We start from the raw sequence: 17,856 nt of genomic DNA, 5'->3' as shown, positions 1-17,856 counted from the left end.
TATGCAAGGAAAATTAGGTTCACCATAGAAGTGGAATGTGAAGGTCAACTGCCATTTTTGGACACCGTTGTGCCACGCGAAGGGCCAAACCTGTTATTCGAGGTGTTTAGGAAGCTAACTCACACAGGGCGCTACCTCAACTACACATTGGTGCACCCTGCTTCGCAAAAGAGGTCTGTTGTCTGCTCTCTCCTTCGTTGGGTGAAAAATGTGTGCACAACAGCAGAAGACCACATGGCAGACAATTCACTTGTGAAGTGGGAATTGATGGCTTGGGGATACCCTGAGTACTTCATTGACTCAGTAGGATACCAACTGGCTCACGCAGTACCCACCCACCCTGGACCCCCCAAACAAACGGGCTTCAATACCGTACATCCGTGGCATAAGCGAGACCCTTGCTCATGTGGAAGGGCACGGCAGGAAGAACAAATCCTGACAGGCTTGCCAGCTGTCACGAATTTCAGTGCTCCAGGAATGGACAGAGACGCAATGAAAATATGTTAAATATTTTTCCCAAGACAACATAACCCAAAACAAATGAACAGCAAAGTAAATGCGCACAATATAAACCCTGTACACAAAAGAGATATTCACAAAACTAGGTATATAATCAAAACAAATTAGATATTATCTGTATAATGTTTATAGTCTGACTGGCCAAGTGACACAGTCCCCAAGAATTGAATGTTCTGACTGTCAGAGTAGCAGTGAACGTCGGCATGGCGTGGTACAAGATGTCAGTCTGCGTAGTTTCAACACAGCGTAGACATAGACCTTCATTGTGAGTGACGAGGTTGTAGCCCCCTTACGAGACTTGCATTGCACAGGACGCAGTCTGGACTAGTCGGGCATTGTGTGGCTGACGTGGTCAGGTGATTGTGGCACTGAACAAGGCCGGTTACAGCAGCGTAGCGTTGGGCCGGGGTTGCAGAGCATAGTCATGGCGATGTAGTCAGGTCTTGGAAGCTGTTGGCCAACTCTTGGATGTCCTCTCGTCTGTCCGTGGTCTCAAGCTACTACTTCCCATCTCCAAAGCACAGCTAGAGATGCGACTGCTGTGCTTCTCATCCATGTCAGCAATGCGCGCTCCTTGGTTTTCCTCCCCTTTTCCTTCAATTTTTCTCTGACACTTCACATGCTTCCTCACCTCATGTATCCATTCTCCATTTCACTGACCAATGTCGTCTGCTCCACATTATCGCACATGCTCTGCCGGTGACTCGTGACAGTGTGAAAAGGAAAAGCATGGCAGCAAACGTATCCACGTGTCAGTCAGCACTGTGTTTGTCTTTTGTTTTATCTCATCTGTTGGTACTGTTCCTCGCCAAGGTGGTTTGTATTGAACATATGAAAAGAGTGCAATGCAAACCGGAAAAGAGATAGTACCCCGGCTTGAATGGAAGCATACTCCTTGACTTCAGTTGCCCAAATGGCCAGGAGTGTACACCTTGAGACACTCCAGTTTATGGCATTGTAGGTCTTGAAGGCAGTGGAATTGGCTAACATGGCTAACACTTTTCTGCATGCTTCACTTTATGATTATCGTAAACCGCAAGTGTTCTCAGCATTATGTTCAAATGCCTTACGCCATTTTAATGTGATATTTAACATGCCTCCCTTCTCTGCTACTAGTGCACTTTTTATTTCGTTGCTTATATGTACCTTTTATTTACTTATTAGTTGTGTAATATCTGCAGTGTCATTGTCTTACAGCGACACTGTTACGAGGTGTTTCACAATGGTTACAGTCTATATTCTTTTTTTATTTATGTGCAATATATGCAGTGCCATTGAGGCTTCCAACATCTTATGTGATGCTGTTAAGAAAAGTTACACTGTGGATGCAGCTGCATTAAATGTAAATGCAATGCTGGTTCGGAGCCTTGAACTTGTTTTGAAACATAATTAACAACAATTATAAAATAAAAGTTACCTGCATATACCTTGTTTGAATACATAGCTTATTTGCACAGTTTCTTAATAATTCATAATTTTTGTTGCTCGCATTTTATTATACTGGCTTTGTGTTAAGTCAGCAAGGACCTTGTATGGCTGCTGCCGTAAAAGCAGATGCCAAGCTGCTGCTAGTCTGCATGCAGGCTATCACTAATACAACCAGCCTTGACCATGCTCGAGCGCAGCAGCACTTGCTGTGTGTAAGCAAGGCTGTGAGCCAGCAATCAGGTCCCTTATTCCTCTACAGGGTGTGAGAAATTTCTTATAACAATGTTGTCAGATTGGCACAGTAAAACTTCATTTGGGCCTAGTTGGTACATAATTCTGAACTTAACGTTACAGTGCAAACACCTAAGACGAACCACAAGAAACGCCAGTGTGTATCGTGTCTTTTTGTGGTTTGTCTTAGGTGTTTGCGCTGTAACGTTAAGTTCAGATTGGCGCACTTCTCTGAAAGATTTTTTTTTACTTTTTATCCTTCCCAAGATGTTGTGGAATGAAGCTTCCAAAAGTTGTCATCTCAACTAGTCCACATGTTCTTTTATGATGCGGTCTGCAGCACTGCCTGTTTTTTGCCTTTAATCGTCAGAAGTGAGCCCAGGCGGTGGTTCTGAGGCTCTGTAAGCCTTCTTGCACCAGCAGCATTGTCCAGGTGGAATATCAGTAAGGAAGCTTGGATGATGGCCCACTTGTCATTATTCTGCCACATTTGTTGGTTTTCTTTAGACTGCTTTTTTGTTTTTCAATGTTATTGTGTTAAGAAATTTAAGCGTGGTGTATGTTCGGAGCTAAGGACTTGATCCACCGACTTCAAAGTTCCTAGAGTCAGTCTGTGCAAGGAATTGTGAGGCGGTGCTGCTATTAAGGGCATTCACTTTCACCCGCTCTTAAAATCGGGGTACAATACAATGAACATTTTACCATCCCTTACAACTCTCTCTTAGCCACTATGTTTGCCTTTCGGTAATATGGGGGAAAAAAGCAAAGCTGAACTCTGCTTTATTTAGTCCACTCTGCCAGCTTGTCACAGCAAAAATGGCTCTGTTAGTGCCTACCAGAACTTTCATTCTCCTAATCATTTAATTTTTAAGTGCAATAAGTGTTTTGGCGTCTTCTCAACTTTTTGCTGCTTTAACTCTTGCACATGTCAATATCAATGAGAAATGATGTCCTCTTTACCTTTTGTAGTACCACAGTCTATATTTGTCGGATAATGCACTGTTATAGCTATGTTATTTCTACAATGACTGTATTGCACCTTGTTTGGGCACTTGTGGCTGATTTCCATGTATTTTTTATGTACTTCATAAGGTCTTGGCTTAAACCTGCAGCTGGATGAGTTGCTTTCTATTCTTACTGTTTGGTTTGTGCTGATAACACATGGGCAAGAAATAATCAAAAACCAGTTGAGAGATTGTGCTTGCGTCGTCCATTTCTTCCTTGCCTCTGCTTATGCAATAAATTTATTTTCTACAAAGCACTACTTTGCTTACTTTTGTTTGGATCTTCTAGCTTGCAAACCAATATATTGTGTATTTCTCAGTGTGGAAAATCAATATTGAAAATTCTTAAATTGGCATACTAGCCGAGTCATGTGAACAGATACTCCCATATGTTGCTGTAAAACCTCCATGATCAAATTAAAAAAGTATTCCCATAGCTTCCTGCAAAAGCTCCGTGATGGATGTAAACACATGCTCCCATAATTCCGTGCATAAGCTCCTTGATGGAGGTAAACATATACTCCCATAGTTCTCTACAAAAGCTCCGCGATCGAGGTAAACACGTGCTCCCATAGTTCCCTGCAAAAGCTCTTCGATGGAGGTAAACATTTACTCCCACAGTTCTCTACAAAAGCTCCGCGATGGAGGTAAACACGTGCTCCCATAGTTCCCTGCAAAAGCTCTTCGATGGAGGTAAACATTTACTCCCATAGTTCCCTACAAAAGCTCCGCGATGGAGGTAAACACGTGCTCCCATAGTTCCCTGCAAAAGCTCTTCGATGGAGGTAAACATTTACTCCCATAGTTCCCTACAAAAGCTACGAGATGGAGGTAAACACGTGCTCCCATAGTTCCCTGCAAAAGCTCTTCGATGGAGGTAAACATATACTCCCATAGTTCCCTGCAAAAGCTCCGCGATCGAGGTACCCAGCAGGGGCGTCTGCGTAAGCAGGCGTTTGGTGTGTGGCGACACCACGGACCCGAGCACACGAGGGTTGGACCCTCCCGCGTGTAGCCGTGCGCGGCTTAGCCGTGTCCGGGGAAAAGGGGATCCTGGAGGTTGAGCCAATGCCGGGTGTTTGGACCTTTACGGCCCCCCGGCGGCGGCAACACACCTCTTTGGCCTCTGCTTCACGTAGACGGCACCCCCGGACTGACCCACCCGGGGGAAATCGGCAGTCGCCTCTTCCTATCTCTTCCTCTCGAATCTTTGTCTTTATCTCTTACTTTTTTACCTTTCCTGTCTTCTCCTCTCTTCCATTTACTTCATTCTCCTCGGCGGCAAGGGTTAACCCTGTGTGGTTATCCAACCTTGGGTACACCATATTTGGTTATAGTGGCGGCGTACGGCTGGCGTCGTGCAGACTTGCGTGCAAGCTCTGCCGCGTCCCCTCGTTGGGCTCCGTGGTGGGTGGTCGGCGCTGTTGCCGAATTTTTATACATTTTCATGGAAACCTCTTTCCCCAAACTTCCTGATCGCCCTCAGAAACGAGGGCGCACCGAAGAGCTCTTTCAATTTTTCGGACGACAAGTCCACAACTTTCCTCGATTTCACGTCATTCACTCAGAAAAGCCAGACAAACTAGTGCGATCCATTTCACCGTTCCTTGTATCCAAGTCTTTGACCGAAGTTTTCGGTACAGGATATAAGGTGTCGAGAATGTCAAGTGGCGATCTCCTTTTGGAGCTCCAAAACCAGAAGCAGTATGAAAAGCTGCCGAAACTTGTCGCATTTGGCGAGACCCAAATAACAGTAACCCCGCACCGTACCATGAACACAAGCCGCGGTGTTGTCTCGGACGATGACTTGCTGGAGCTCACGGAGGATGAACTCTTGGAGGGCTTCAGTGACCAGAACGTTATCAATGTTAAAAGAATTAAGATCAGGCGTGACAGCAAAGAAATCAAGACCAAACACCTTATATTGACTTTCGGCTCAAGTATTCTGCCCGAGTCTGTAGAGGCCGGGTACATCAAGCTCCGTGTTAGGCCATATGTGCCAAATCCGCTTAGATGTTTCAAATGCCAACGCTTCGGTCACAGTTCGCAGAGCTGCCGAGGCCGTCAAACCTGTGCGAAGTGCAGTGCACACGAACATACTTCTGAAGCTTGCGTGAACACTCTCCATTGTGTAAACTGTGAAGGCGAGCACGCCGCATACTCGCGGTCGTGCCCGTCCTGGAAAAAAGAGAAAGACATAGTCACAATCAAAGTAAAGGAAAACATATCATTCAAAGAGGCACGCAGGCGGGTAGCATACTTGCCAAAGAAAAGCTTTGCCGAAGTGGCGCGTCAGGGGGCAGCGTCACAACGGCCTCCGGCGGCTGTCCGACCCACAGGCAGTGAGTCGGCAGCTACGCCATCTGCCCCCACGGCGGTTGCAGCTAGCGCTGCTCCGTCAACCCTGAATGAGGGATCATCGACCCCGAAGGTTGGCGCAGCCGAGGTTGCCCCGGCCTCCCCGGCCCCTTCCTGCGCTGGCAACAGCCGGCGCAGCCAAATCCCTCAGGGAGCCTCATCGACCTCCGGGCTGGTGGGCGCAGGGGTCTTGCCCTCCAAGGCGGGACCCTCTCTAGTAACTTCTCGCTCGCAAGAGCACGTGTCCGGCGCCTCACACGAGGCAATGGACACTACACCTTTCCTCACGGCGCGCCAAGCGCCTAAGGAGCGGCGAGGCTCCCTCGAACGCTCCAGAAAGGGCAAAACCCCGATTACAGGGCCTCGAAAGAGCTCTGTAATCTAAGACATCTTTCAGTTTCCGTACACACAGCACCAACTTACTTTAAATATGGATACACAAATCATACAGTGGAACGTCAGAGGTCTTCTTAGGAACCTTGATGATGTGCAAGAGATTATACACAAACACAATCCAAAAGTGCTGTGTCTACAGGAAACACACCTCAAATCACAACACACAAACTTTCTCCGACAGCATGTTACTTTTCGCAAAGATCGCGATGATGCAATCGCATCATCGGGAGGTGTTGCAATTGTAATCCAAAAGAGCATAGCATGTCAACATTTACAGCTACGAACGGCCCTTGAAGCAGTGGCGGTTCGAATTGTTTTGCTAAACAAACTTATCACTATTTGCTCTATTTATATACCTCCACACTACAAACTAAGCAAACATGAATTTCAGTCCTTCATAGATGAATTGCCAGAACCGTACGTTGTACTTGGGGATTTCAATGCGCACAACAGCCTGTGGGGCGACTCTCGTATAGATGCGCGAGGTCGTCTTGTTGAACAGTTCCTCTTCTCTTCTGGTACATGCCTGCTGAATAAGAAGGCACCCACATATTATTCTCTCGCCAACCGAACATTTTCATCCATTGACCTCAGTCTAGTTTCCCCGTGTATATTGCCTGAACTCGAATGGGAAGTTATGGAAAATCCTTACGGGAGCGACCACTTCCCCATACTAATAAGAACATCCATAGAAAACGAATATCCTCCACAAGCTCCTAGGTGGAAGATATACACAGCCGACTGGCAGAAATTTCGAACTCTCTCTAGCATCACATGGGCTGACCTATCTTCTTTAGAAATTGATGCTGCTGTGGATTATCTTACAGCATTCATAATAGATGCCGCATCACATTGCATACCCGAAGTAAGTGGTTTGGCATGCAAACCACGTGTACCGTGGTGGAACAGCGAGTGTCGAACCGCCCGTAAGAATCAGAACAAGGCGTGGGGGTTGCTGCGAGCTTCTCCCACCGCTGAGAATCTTATCAACTTTAAAAAAATAAAATCCCAAGGTAGGAGAACCCGCCGGCAGGCCAGAAGAGAAAGCTGGCACAAATTTTTATCGAGTATTAACTCGTTCAGAGATGAGGCCAAAGCCTGGAACAGGGTTAATAGGATTCGAGGGCGACAAACATATTCACTCCCTCTAGTAAATACACAGGGCGATACACTGAAAGATCAGGCCGACTCACTTGGGGAGCACTTTGAGAGTGTATCAAGCTCAAAACATTATTCGCAATCCTTCCTAAAATATAAACAAATAGAAGAATGCAAGCCCCTCATCAATAAATACCGACAGAATCAACCGTACAATTGCCCTTTTAGTATTGCTGAATTGAAAGCTGCCTTGAGCGCATGCAAAAGCTCCTCACCGGGATCCGATAGAATCATGTATGAAATGCTCAAAAACTTACACAATGACACGCAAGAAACACTACTTACACTTTTCAACACTATGTGGGACGCAGGGTACCTTCCAACAGCATGGAAAGAAGCTGTTGTGGTCCCTGTTTTGAAACAAGGGAAAGACCCTTCTTCAGTGGCAAGTTACCGCCCGATAGCCCTCACAAGCTGCATGTGTAAGGTATTTGAAAAAATGATAAATCGGCGACTCATCCATTCCCTTGAACAAAACAAAATGCTTGATTCCTTTCAGTGTGGCTTCCGAGAAGGGCGCTGCACAACCGACCATCTTGTACGTATTGAAGGACATATTCGTGACGCGTTTGTACACAAACAGTTCTTCTTATCGATATTCCTCGATATGGAGAAGGCGTACGATACGACCTGGCGCTACGGAATCTTGAAAGATTTGTCAGAAATGGGCATTCATGGTAATATGCTAAACATAATAAAAAGCTACTTGTCCAATCGTACCTTCCGGGTGAAAGTAGGCAATGTGCTGTCACGTCCTTTTGCACAAGAAACCGGTGTACCCCAGGGTGGCGTGCTCAGTTGCACACTCTTTATTGTTAAGATGACAACACTTCATGCTTCCTTACCACCGGCCATTTTGTATTCAGTCTATGTGGACGACATTCAAATCGGTTTCAAATCCTGTAATCTCGCAGTGTGCGAGAGACAGGTACAGCATGGTTTGAACAAGGTGTCAGGGTGGGCAGAGAAAAATGGATTCAAAATCAATCCTCATAAGAGTTCTTGTGTTTTGTTCACAAGGAAGAGAGGCCTAGTTCCGGATCCCTGCTTGGAAGTCTGTGGACAACAGATACCTGTAAACAAAGAACATAAATTTCTAGGTGTCATACTTGACTACAGACTTACTTTCGTCCCCCACATTAAACATCTTAAAGAAAAATGTCTGAAAACAATGAACATAATGAAACTTCTTTCCCAGACTACGTGGGGTAGTGACAGGAAGTGTTTAATGAATCTATATAAAAGCCTCATTCGATCACGACTAGACTACGGTGCCGTCATTTATCACTCTGCCGCCCCGAGCGCACTAAAGATGCTAGACCCTGTTCACCATCTGGGCATCCGTTTAGCCACAGGAGCTTTCAGAACGAGTCCCGTACAAAGTTTATATGCAGAATCGAATGAGTGGTCACTTCATATCCAGAGAACATACATCAGCCAAACATATTTTTTGAAAGTCCACTCTAATCCCGAACATCTCTGTTTTAACACCATTAATGATATGACATATGCTACACTATTTCGTAATCGTCCTTCCGTAAGACAGCCTTTCTCGCTGCGTGTGAGGGAGCTTAGTCATGAAATGCATGTTCCAATCCTCGAACTTCGCCTAATGCATCCAGCCAAGCTGCTACCTCCTTGGGAGTGGCAGTTGATACAATGCGATACATCTTTCATGGAAGTTACAAAAAACGCTCCAGAGATTGAAATCCAGATGCATTTCCGGGAACTCCAGCACAAACACTCCTGCACGGAGTTCTACACAGACGCATCGAAGTCACACGACGGGGTGTCCTATGCAGCCGTCGGGCCATCCTTCTCGGAAACCGATGTACTGCATGCGGAAACTAGTATCTTTACGGCTGAGGCTTACGCACTACTGTCGGCTGTGAAGCATATAAGGAAATCAAAACTCCAGAAAGCAGTCATATATACGGATTCCCTTAGTGTTGTGAAGGCCTTGATGGCTTTCTCTAACCACAAAAATCCAGTAATTAACGAACTTTATTCTGCTCTGTGTAAAGCGTATATAGGTAATCAGCATGTCATCATATGCTGGGTGCCAGGTCATAGGGGCATCGAAGGTAACGTTCTTGCGGACCAGATGGCCACGTCAGTTACATCGCATTCTGCTAATCCCACCGCTGCAGTTCCTGTCACAGACCTGAAGCCCTTCTTACGGAGGAAACTACGGAACCAGTGGCAACGGCTATGGGACGCGGAAACAAATAATAAGCTCCACGTGATAAAGCCACAGTTAGGATTCTGGCCTTCAGTAACAAAATCACGCCGGACAGATGTCCTATTCTGTCGTCTAAGAATAGGACACACATTTGGCACACATAACTTTTTACTCACCGGAAATGAGCCTCCAACCTGTGGTAGATGCGGGGAGAGGCTGACCGTCCTCCACGTCCTCCTGGAGTGTCGGGAAGCCGAACATGAAAGAAAGAAGCATTTTCCCTTAGCATATCGGCAGCGCATCCCCCTTCATCCAGTAATGTTACTAGGCCCAGAACCGCTGTTTGACTCCAGCGCAGTCCTGGGCTTCCTGAAAGATGTTGTATTACATGTTATAAGCCCCACACACTCATAGCGTCTCCTCTTTCCAGAGGATGCCGCTGTGAAAATTTCTTTTATGTAGCACATGCCTCTAGGCCCTTGTGTCTCAAGGGCTCTAACGAGGCAGTGGTGCTCTAGTGAATTTTAGAATCTTATATATTTTCTATTTTGCATCATTCTTTTACGATGGATTTTAATGTACATAGTATTCATTAGTCATCGCCATAATTTTATAGTACGTAGATTTTACGCACTTTACAGCGAATATTTTTAGGCCACTCTACAGCCAAGTCACATCTTCATAATACACCGTCAACATTAACACTTGTCATGGCGCTCTTTGGCCAAACCTGGCCCTTGCGCCACAAAAAACCACACATCATCATCATCATCAGCGATCGAGGTAAACATATATTCCCATAGTTCCCCGCAGAAGCTCCGCGATGGAAGTAAACATATACTCCCATAAGTACCTCCACCACCTCCGCACAGCAGCGGAGTAAATCTTTTACTCCGCCTGCCCGGTGTAAATTTACCTCCCATCAGGGAATGCGCTAGAGGACAAGTCATTTACTCCCATCTCGGATCATTTTTGCTAACAGTGCAGATGAGGACAAGGAAAGGGCACAAACACCATTAAGGTCCATCCCAGGCCACTGCGAAATTTTCTACTGAAGTTCAGTAGCTTCTCTACCGAAAGTTCATTGAACGTTTTAGGACCTTAGCAAGGATTCTACATGATGACCACAAAGATTTCCGTAACGGCTAGCTCTCACCAAACGCGCCCTCGATCGTTGGACATTTCCAAGGGCCCCTGTTCGCTCACTCAAAGGCGCCATTAACCACTATCGCTAAGATTTCACCGACTCCGTTTTCATCAGTGAGTCCATGTTATATATTACAAAAAAGTAAGTGAGAGGGCGCCACTTGTGGAATGCGGCATTCCCAGCATGCACATGTTTATATTCAAGCGCACTGTACACTGGCTTCTTCCGCATGTGAATCGATAATGGTGACGATTCGTGCCAGTTAGTCATGTTAGAACGGCCGTTATATATAGTGCTGATTGACAAGCGCGAAAACCAAAAAGCATGTAGGTTGTTGTGGAAAACACTTGCATCGCTTATACCGGTGACCGCTTAGCAGGATAGTGTCCGTACCTGCTCATGGTATTGAAGCGCAAACTAAGGCACAAACTGAGGCCGAGACACGAACCACCATCGACGAACCAGCCCATGTAGCTACCCAAAATTCTGCTGCCAATACGCATTTTATAGACAGGACATGAGGGCGCGTCCGTACGAGAACCCAGGTGTGATCTGGTGCTCGACCCACTTGCACTTCTGCTTTTTTTGTTCCTGTTCCACTTTTCGGATCACGAGTTCCTGTCTTCTTCCTTCTCGTTCGTTTTACGAGCCCGGGTTAATCCGCGCGCATTTGCGAGGCGTCAATCCTCGGTTCCGGTGCCCGTGCGGTCATCTGCGGCCAAAGGAAGGAACGGGCGACCGGGGGTTCCGAGCCCCGCTGGACGTAGCGATCAACACCGGCCCACATGCCCGGCTCCAGAGAAGGTGGTGGGGTGTCTTTTCTCGCAGCAGCAGCAGCAGAGTCGGCAGAGCCATGGGGATAGCGAAGGGGGGGGAGGGGGGTGGACATGCAGCGTTCTGACGGCTAGCCGCGGCATGATTAATGATGGCACCCAGAGGGGGGGAGAAGACCGGGAGGAGGGCCTGGGAAGGGCCGAAGGGGCGCTCGCATCTCAGCGCGGCGGGCTCAAGTTGAAGTCCCATCTCGGTGCGCGAACGAGAGCGCATGCCGCTGCTCGCCGCGTCCTCTTCCATCTTGTGGCGCCCGATTCCGTCCGTCTTGAAACTACGCGCGCTCGTGAACCGCTGCTGCTGCTGCTGCCGACGCCGCCGCCTTTGCTGTTGCTGTTGATGCTGCTGGGTGTGCGCGTGTGTGTGCGTGCCTGTGTGCGTGCGTGCGTGCGTGCGTGTGTGTGTGTGTGTGTGTGTGTGTGTGCGTGCGTGTGTGTGTGTATACAAAGCTCTCTGCGGCGGGGCTGGCCTGCGTCTCCTGTCCAGAGCGGCCCTCGTTTGCTTTTTGCGAACGCTTCTTTTCTTCTTCCTATGCGTGCCCTTATTCCCAGTCTCTTCTCTTCACCTTCTTCCTCTTCTTTTTTATACTCATCTTGTTCCGGTGCGCGAAAGAAAACTTCTCGCGCACGCCGTCGTTTCTCGTGCTCGACCTCTTCGAGCATTGTGCCGCGCTTTGCGCATCCGCGAACTGGCAGTGAAAAAAGAAAGGTTGCCGCCGCTTTTCAGCGACTCCGCGCACGTTTTGCGGGTACCTCTCTCTCTCTGTGTGTGTGTGTGCGTGTGTATGCGTGTTCTTGTAAGTATACATTGTTGGGCGCCGCCATAGCGGACCTGCGTGCTGTCCACCGAAGGAAAAGTGCGCGCGCGGTCTCGGTGTTGATGTACGGTACGATTCACGAGTGTTTGAACGCCGCGCGGTGGGTATGATTGAGGGCAGGCGCGCTGCAGCCGTCCGCGTGCTTCGCGTATGGACATGTTGGTGAAAAGAGCCTCTCTAAAGTATACTTTGAGCGGGAAAGAGAAGCAACTTGTAAAAGATTAAAAAGAAATCATCTCTGACACGCCGGGAGCTGTCAGCAGTCGTAGTATAAACCAGAGCAATGTTCGGTTAAAGGGTTCATATTTTTTATCACCTGAAGCTCGGACAGGTTCCTTTGGTGTAGGAGATACTTACTACAAATGTACGTAATTCAGTTTAAAAAAATCGTATTTGCTTTATGACGCTTACGCAGGAGAAAACTGGCATACCTGTCCACTCTCCCGAATGTTCTATATTGTTTACAAATTTGGGCTCGTTCTACAATATTGAAAATGGGTTGCCAAGTTCTATGAAAAATAAACCTTGCTGGAAAAATGAATCGCCTTGGAAGTCTTCTATTCGCGAAAGGAAACGACAAGAATACCTGCTTGGAGAATGTTTATTCAGACAAGTTCCTGAGGCAGGCAACATCGGCAACAGCAAAGTGAGATAGATAGTGAGATAGATAGAGGTTATTGAAGAGTTGATGGATTCATGACCAGATAGCGTAATGTAGCTTGATAGGTTAGGTTGGAAGCCGATTTGTAAAGACGTACCGACGTAATGATGACGTACCAGACATGATGCCGATAGCATTCCACTGGCACATCGATAAATTTCTGATTTCCGTACAAATTGATGACAGCGGTGGGCGAACTACCATGTTTACTGAAGGCATGCAAGTAGTGTATGCAGTGCGTACAGTACAGTTGTAAGGCGCTTCGAGCCGACGGCGTCTGCAATTTAGTAAAAGGAATCAACCAGTGACTGCAGTGTCACGACGATCTCCTGTTCTTGCTCTGACAGTTTCTCAGGAACAGATCAGGAGTTAGATGCTGTTAGTTGGATGGATGGCTCGCGGAGAGTACAGACCAAGGATCAGCACACAGGCTCTTCGCAGCTCATTTATCCCTAACTCCTTCGACCTTGGAGTCAAGCCTGCTTGGCGTGGATTGCAAAATAGGTGGTTATTAAGAACGTGGCATGCACATCCTAGAAACTTTAATGGTGCTTGGTGAACGCCGGCAATAGGAGCATCGTCGGCGTCATTTTCTAATTATGTAGGCAGCTTCTCGGCAAGACAAGATGGTCCTTCGCCATTTACTTCAATATGTCCATATTGTTACGCAGGAAGACGCAGACAAAAAGCTATATGCAAGTATGTTTACAAGGAAATATGCCGCACTTGGCCAAGAGGCAACCCCGTACAAAAATTAGTGTTGATTAACCATTGATATATTGTTGGGGAATTGTTGAAACAACTGACTTCAACAAATTTTCAAGAGCAGTTGAGTTCACTCAACTCTTGCACAACAATATTACCGTTGAGTGTTCTCAATAAACAATTTATTGGGTACTTTGTGTTGATTTTTCTAGTTGTTCTTTTGTTGTGTAGCAGTTGAGTCCAGTATACATTAATGAGAAATCGCATATGAAGACATTCCAAACATGTTTTGCGATGCGTTCCTACCTCATTCCTGTCACTTTGCGGCACGTAGGTCCTTCTTTCGCCTCGCTTTCATTAATAGAAAATTATGTGTGACCGATGGGGTGGAATCAAACGTCGGCCGTCGAGCCTGGTACTCTAACCAACAGGCCACGAGCGCGCGCATACTCCTCACATTCTAAAGCCAGTAAGCTCTGAAATGCTTGGAGCGTGCGCCGCGTGCCACTTCCTGATGCTGTCGCTACAGCTGGCACTTTGAAGCGCCTAACTCCGGGACCGCCCCACTTTCGTAGCCATTTTCGCTACGTAAAAACTGCAACGTTAGATTAGATTCATCACCGCCCAAGTTCATAACGATTTATTTCTTCGCCGGTGTACAAATGCCATCGTCATTTTAACATACACTGGATGACATAACCATTGGTACGACCCGAAATGAGCACGTTTCGGGGAGCAGAAGAATGCGAAATTCACTTGCAAACACGGTGACTACTCGCATGTGGAGTTCCCCAAAAGTAGACACGGCGGCAGCGCGGCCGGCGATAAGACAAGTGCCGACAGGCGACGAAGCTACCTTCGAGCATCGGACGCACTGTGGGAACCGTAGGATGCAAGCGCGCACACGCTACAAACATACACGGGTGAGGTCTTCGAATTTCCTGCGACGTACCCTCTGTCCGTAAAGCAAATACAGTTTTTTGTCCAATGTCCGTGGTACTAGAGATCAAAGAATGAACGCGCTTTGAGATCGCAGCGCGCAGCCGCTATAACCATTGACTTCAAAGAGCTTCAGATTCAGCAACAGCCGCAACAGTATCACAGCTAATCGCTGTATCTGCGGCTGCTCCCGTTTCTCGCCTTGCAAGAAGCACGCGATTTTTTTTTAGCCTCGCCGAACGGTCGTCTTACGTTCCAAGCCTGCAGGTCTCGTATGTTCAGTAAAGCACACCAAAGGGAAATGAAAGAAATACAGGTAACGGACTCTTATTGTAGCTTACTTGTCACCTCGTCATCTGCAAAGATCCTACAAACTATTTTAAAAGCTATATTTTTGTAAAAATACCAAAACTAGTAGTAATTTTTATTTCTAGGTGGCGCGACAAACGTTAAGGTAGCGTTCGGGTGTGTATGTGTGCGCGCAAACGGGCGCAACCGAGCTTCGTTTTGCGCACACTTTTGCAACAGTACACATGGTTACCGCTAGTTTCGTAGTCGCCTTTTTTGGTTGCAGTATTTTTTGTTTACGCTATAAATTAGGTAGTTCTTAAAAATTTATGAAGTTTAGTTGATGAAAAATTATTGCTAATCAATTAGTGGTTCTTAAGTGCCGTTATTTTGTGTTTGAAAGGTTTTTATAACTGAATACGATTGTGAAGCCATGTGAAGCTGTGAACGGCTTTCATACTCAGTTATTCGGTTGCAGTTGTGCGGTGGATCACGCCTCGTGCTTCTTGATGAAAGTATTTTCTTTTCGGACATCATGACGCACATTTTAGTGAAATGCTTTAACGACGATAAGTGGGACGTTTATCCGGTGAAGTGGTTGACTCAACCAACAACTAGTCTTCTACTGATGTGCGAGCCTGACGGTTTTGATGAGTTGCGCGCCAGAGGCCATGATGCCTGTTGGAGAGAAGGCACCCCGAAACAGTCGTAGCCGCACTTCTGAAGATCGGTAAGTAATCTCGTTTTCTTGGGCACGTAGCCTTCTTTTCTATTTTGACATTGACGAGCGGGACATGTTAAGCAAACCGTTCACTTTCTTTAACCACACTCGTACCGGAAGGCGGTGTTGCACGTCACGCTTACGCATTTCGTAACTATGGCGGCCGCCGTGGCAATTTGGGGCTCGAGGTCGTGGATACGTTCCCTGCAGCGGCCGCATTCCAAAGGAGCGGAATGCAAAAATGCTCGTGCATTGTGCATTGTATGCACGTAAAAATTTCCAGGAAGTCGAAATTAATACGGAGTCCCCAACCTCCAACTACGACGTGCCTCGTAATGAGATCGTTGGTTTGGCACGTGGAACATCAGAATTATTTTTTTTTTCCGTAGTGGCTCATCGTATACCATACGGTTAGTGTGATCACCTTTTGTGCCGTAGCGGTTAAGCGCGCCTCGATTCAGGTTTCGGCTAATGATGCGGCGCACCGCGAAATATATTTCGCCTCTCTGGGATTTGCGGAGAACGGCCAACCGATTAGTCGCAGATTCCGCGCGGTGACTGTAGACGGATACACAGCGCAAATGAACAGAGGTGTGGTGACGTGGTCAAAGAAAACAGCCGCCGACGGGCTCACCTTATCGTCTATCACCGCCAAAACTACCGCAGTAAGCATCTTTATCTAGCGCGGCGGGTTGCCGTTGAAGGCGTACTGTACAATTTTAATAAGCGATAACCGAAACATGCCACCGTTCTCTGCTGCCTCTTTGAGTTGGACCGATCCGAATGTGTGTTGTTTCCAGAAGCGAAAGGAGCGCCAATCGGCGCGTTGTCGCCTCGAGCTAAGCGTCGCACTCGAGCACCGTTTGCGCGGTGAAGAATGACGCGTGCATGAAGCTAGCTCACTGCGCGGACACTACCGCGCAAAACGCGCAAGGGTGTGTACGCGACGTTCTGCACACAAATCGTGCGGGATGATCGGAGCCACGCCGGAGCGGCTAGCTTCAAAGAAGCGGTACATGTTCTCACTCGTACAGGCACGCTCACGCTCGCATCGCTCTCGGCGTATGTTTAGGTCATTCCTTCTACTGGACTTCTGCCCAAAGATTCGATATCTGTTTGGTATGGGCTATGCACTGTCGCGTGGTCTTTGGTTCTGCGAGAGAGCCGGGAATATTTTCCCCACTGTGAAACATCGCTGTGCGTGTTTTAGCTAACATTTACCGTAGCAACCCATTCCTTCCTTTTCTCGACGGCACTCGTAAAGAGTCGCAAATTTTTACTTGCCAGTATAGTGTGTACTTCTATTTCGTACGTAGTTAAGTGCAGTGTGTGGCAGATTCTTAACCCACGCAATCTCATTTTCTGTCCACATTCCCTTCTCACAGGTTACGTATGCAGTAAATTCCCAGATGCTAAAGTGTTCTACGCCAAAAGCACCTTGGCGTCGTGCAAGAGACACCCGTTGATATGTGGCTGACTCACTAGCAAGCTCGCATCTCTGTTGCCACTCTCCATCAAGTGGGATATTCAACTATTTTTTGTGTTGCTCTGTGGTGTACTAGCTGCCGCATGGACGCTGTGAAGGCTTGCTTTCGATTTGCTCTGGCGTTTAGTAGTAAAGGATGGGCTACGTTTTGAGGGGAGGCATTTACTTTTGTTTGTGAGAATGTTTACTAGCCTAACCAAGTGATACGTGGGTACTGTAAACAGCAGCACGAACAGAGGTGGACGACGAAATAGGTAGGAGCACACACGAGCGCAAGCTCTACTAAAGGTTTGCTTTTTATGACAAAGGTATTAAACACACTGGTCAACTTGGCAAAGGTAAAAAAATCCGTGCATGCGTGGCAGAAACAGCCACGTGCGACAAGAAAAAAATATGAAGCCATGTCATGTAGAATAAACGTGCGTGAAAAACGAGAACTATCGGTCAAATCTATTGAAAAAGCGAAAGATTTGTCCGATAAGTGATACTACCCAACGGGAAATACTCTTTTGAGAACAACTTTTTCCCACTAAGGGCAACAGATAACTTGGTTATGCAATTGTTTCGTTTGTGATCAATAAATATTGCTTCTGGAACTCCTCTGGTGTTGCGGTATAGAGCAGAAAGAACGATTGTTTCATGACAAAGACCAGAACACAAGAGGACTTATGGAAGCATTATTTACTGATCACGAAGAAATATTCATAAGCAAGATTTCTGTGACCCTTAGTGGGAAAGAGTTGCTGCAGTACTTCTCGTTAATATCACTTACAGGAGAAACCTTTCAGTTTTCATGTTATTGTTAGTTTTTGACACACATGTTTATTCTACAGGACGTATTTCGGTCTTTTTCGTTGTGCCGGGCTGTGTATGCTGCGCATCCATGACTTTTTCTTTGTGAAGTTGGCCAGTGTGTTTAAAATCTTCGTCTTCACGAATAAACTTCTACTTGAGTCAGTGTTCATGTGTGCTCCTACCTTAATTC

This window comes from Dermacentor albipictus, chromosome 4, assembly GCF_038994185.2.
Source record: "Dermacentor albipictus isolate Rhodes 1998 colony chromosome 4, USDA_Dalb.pri_finalv2, whole genome shotgun sequence".
NCBI lineage: Eukaryota > Metazoa > Arthropoda > Arachnida > Ixodida > Ixodidae > Dermacentor > Dermacentor albipictus.
This window is presented reverse-complemented; position numbering follows the sequence as displayed.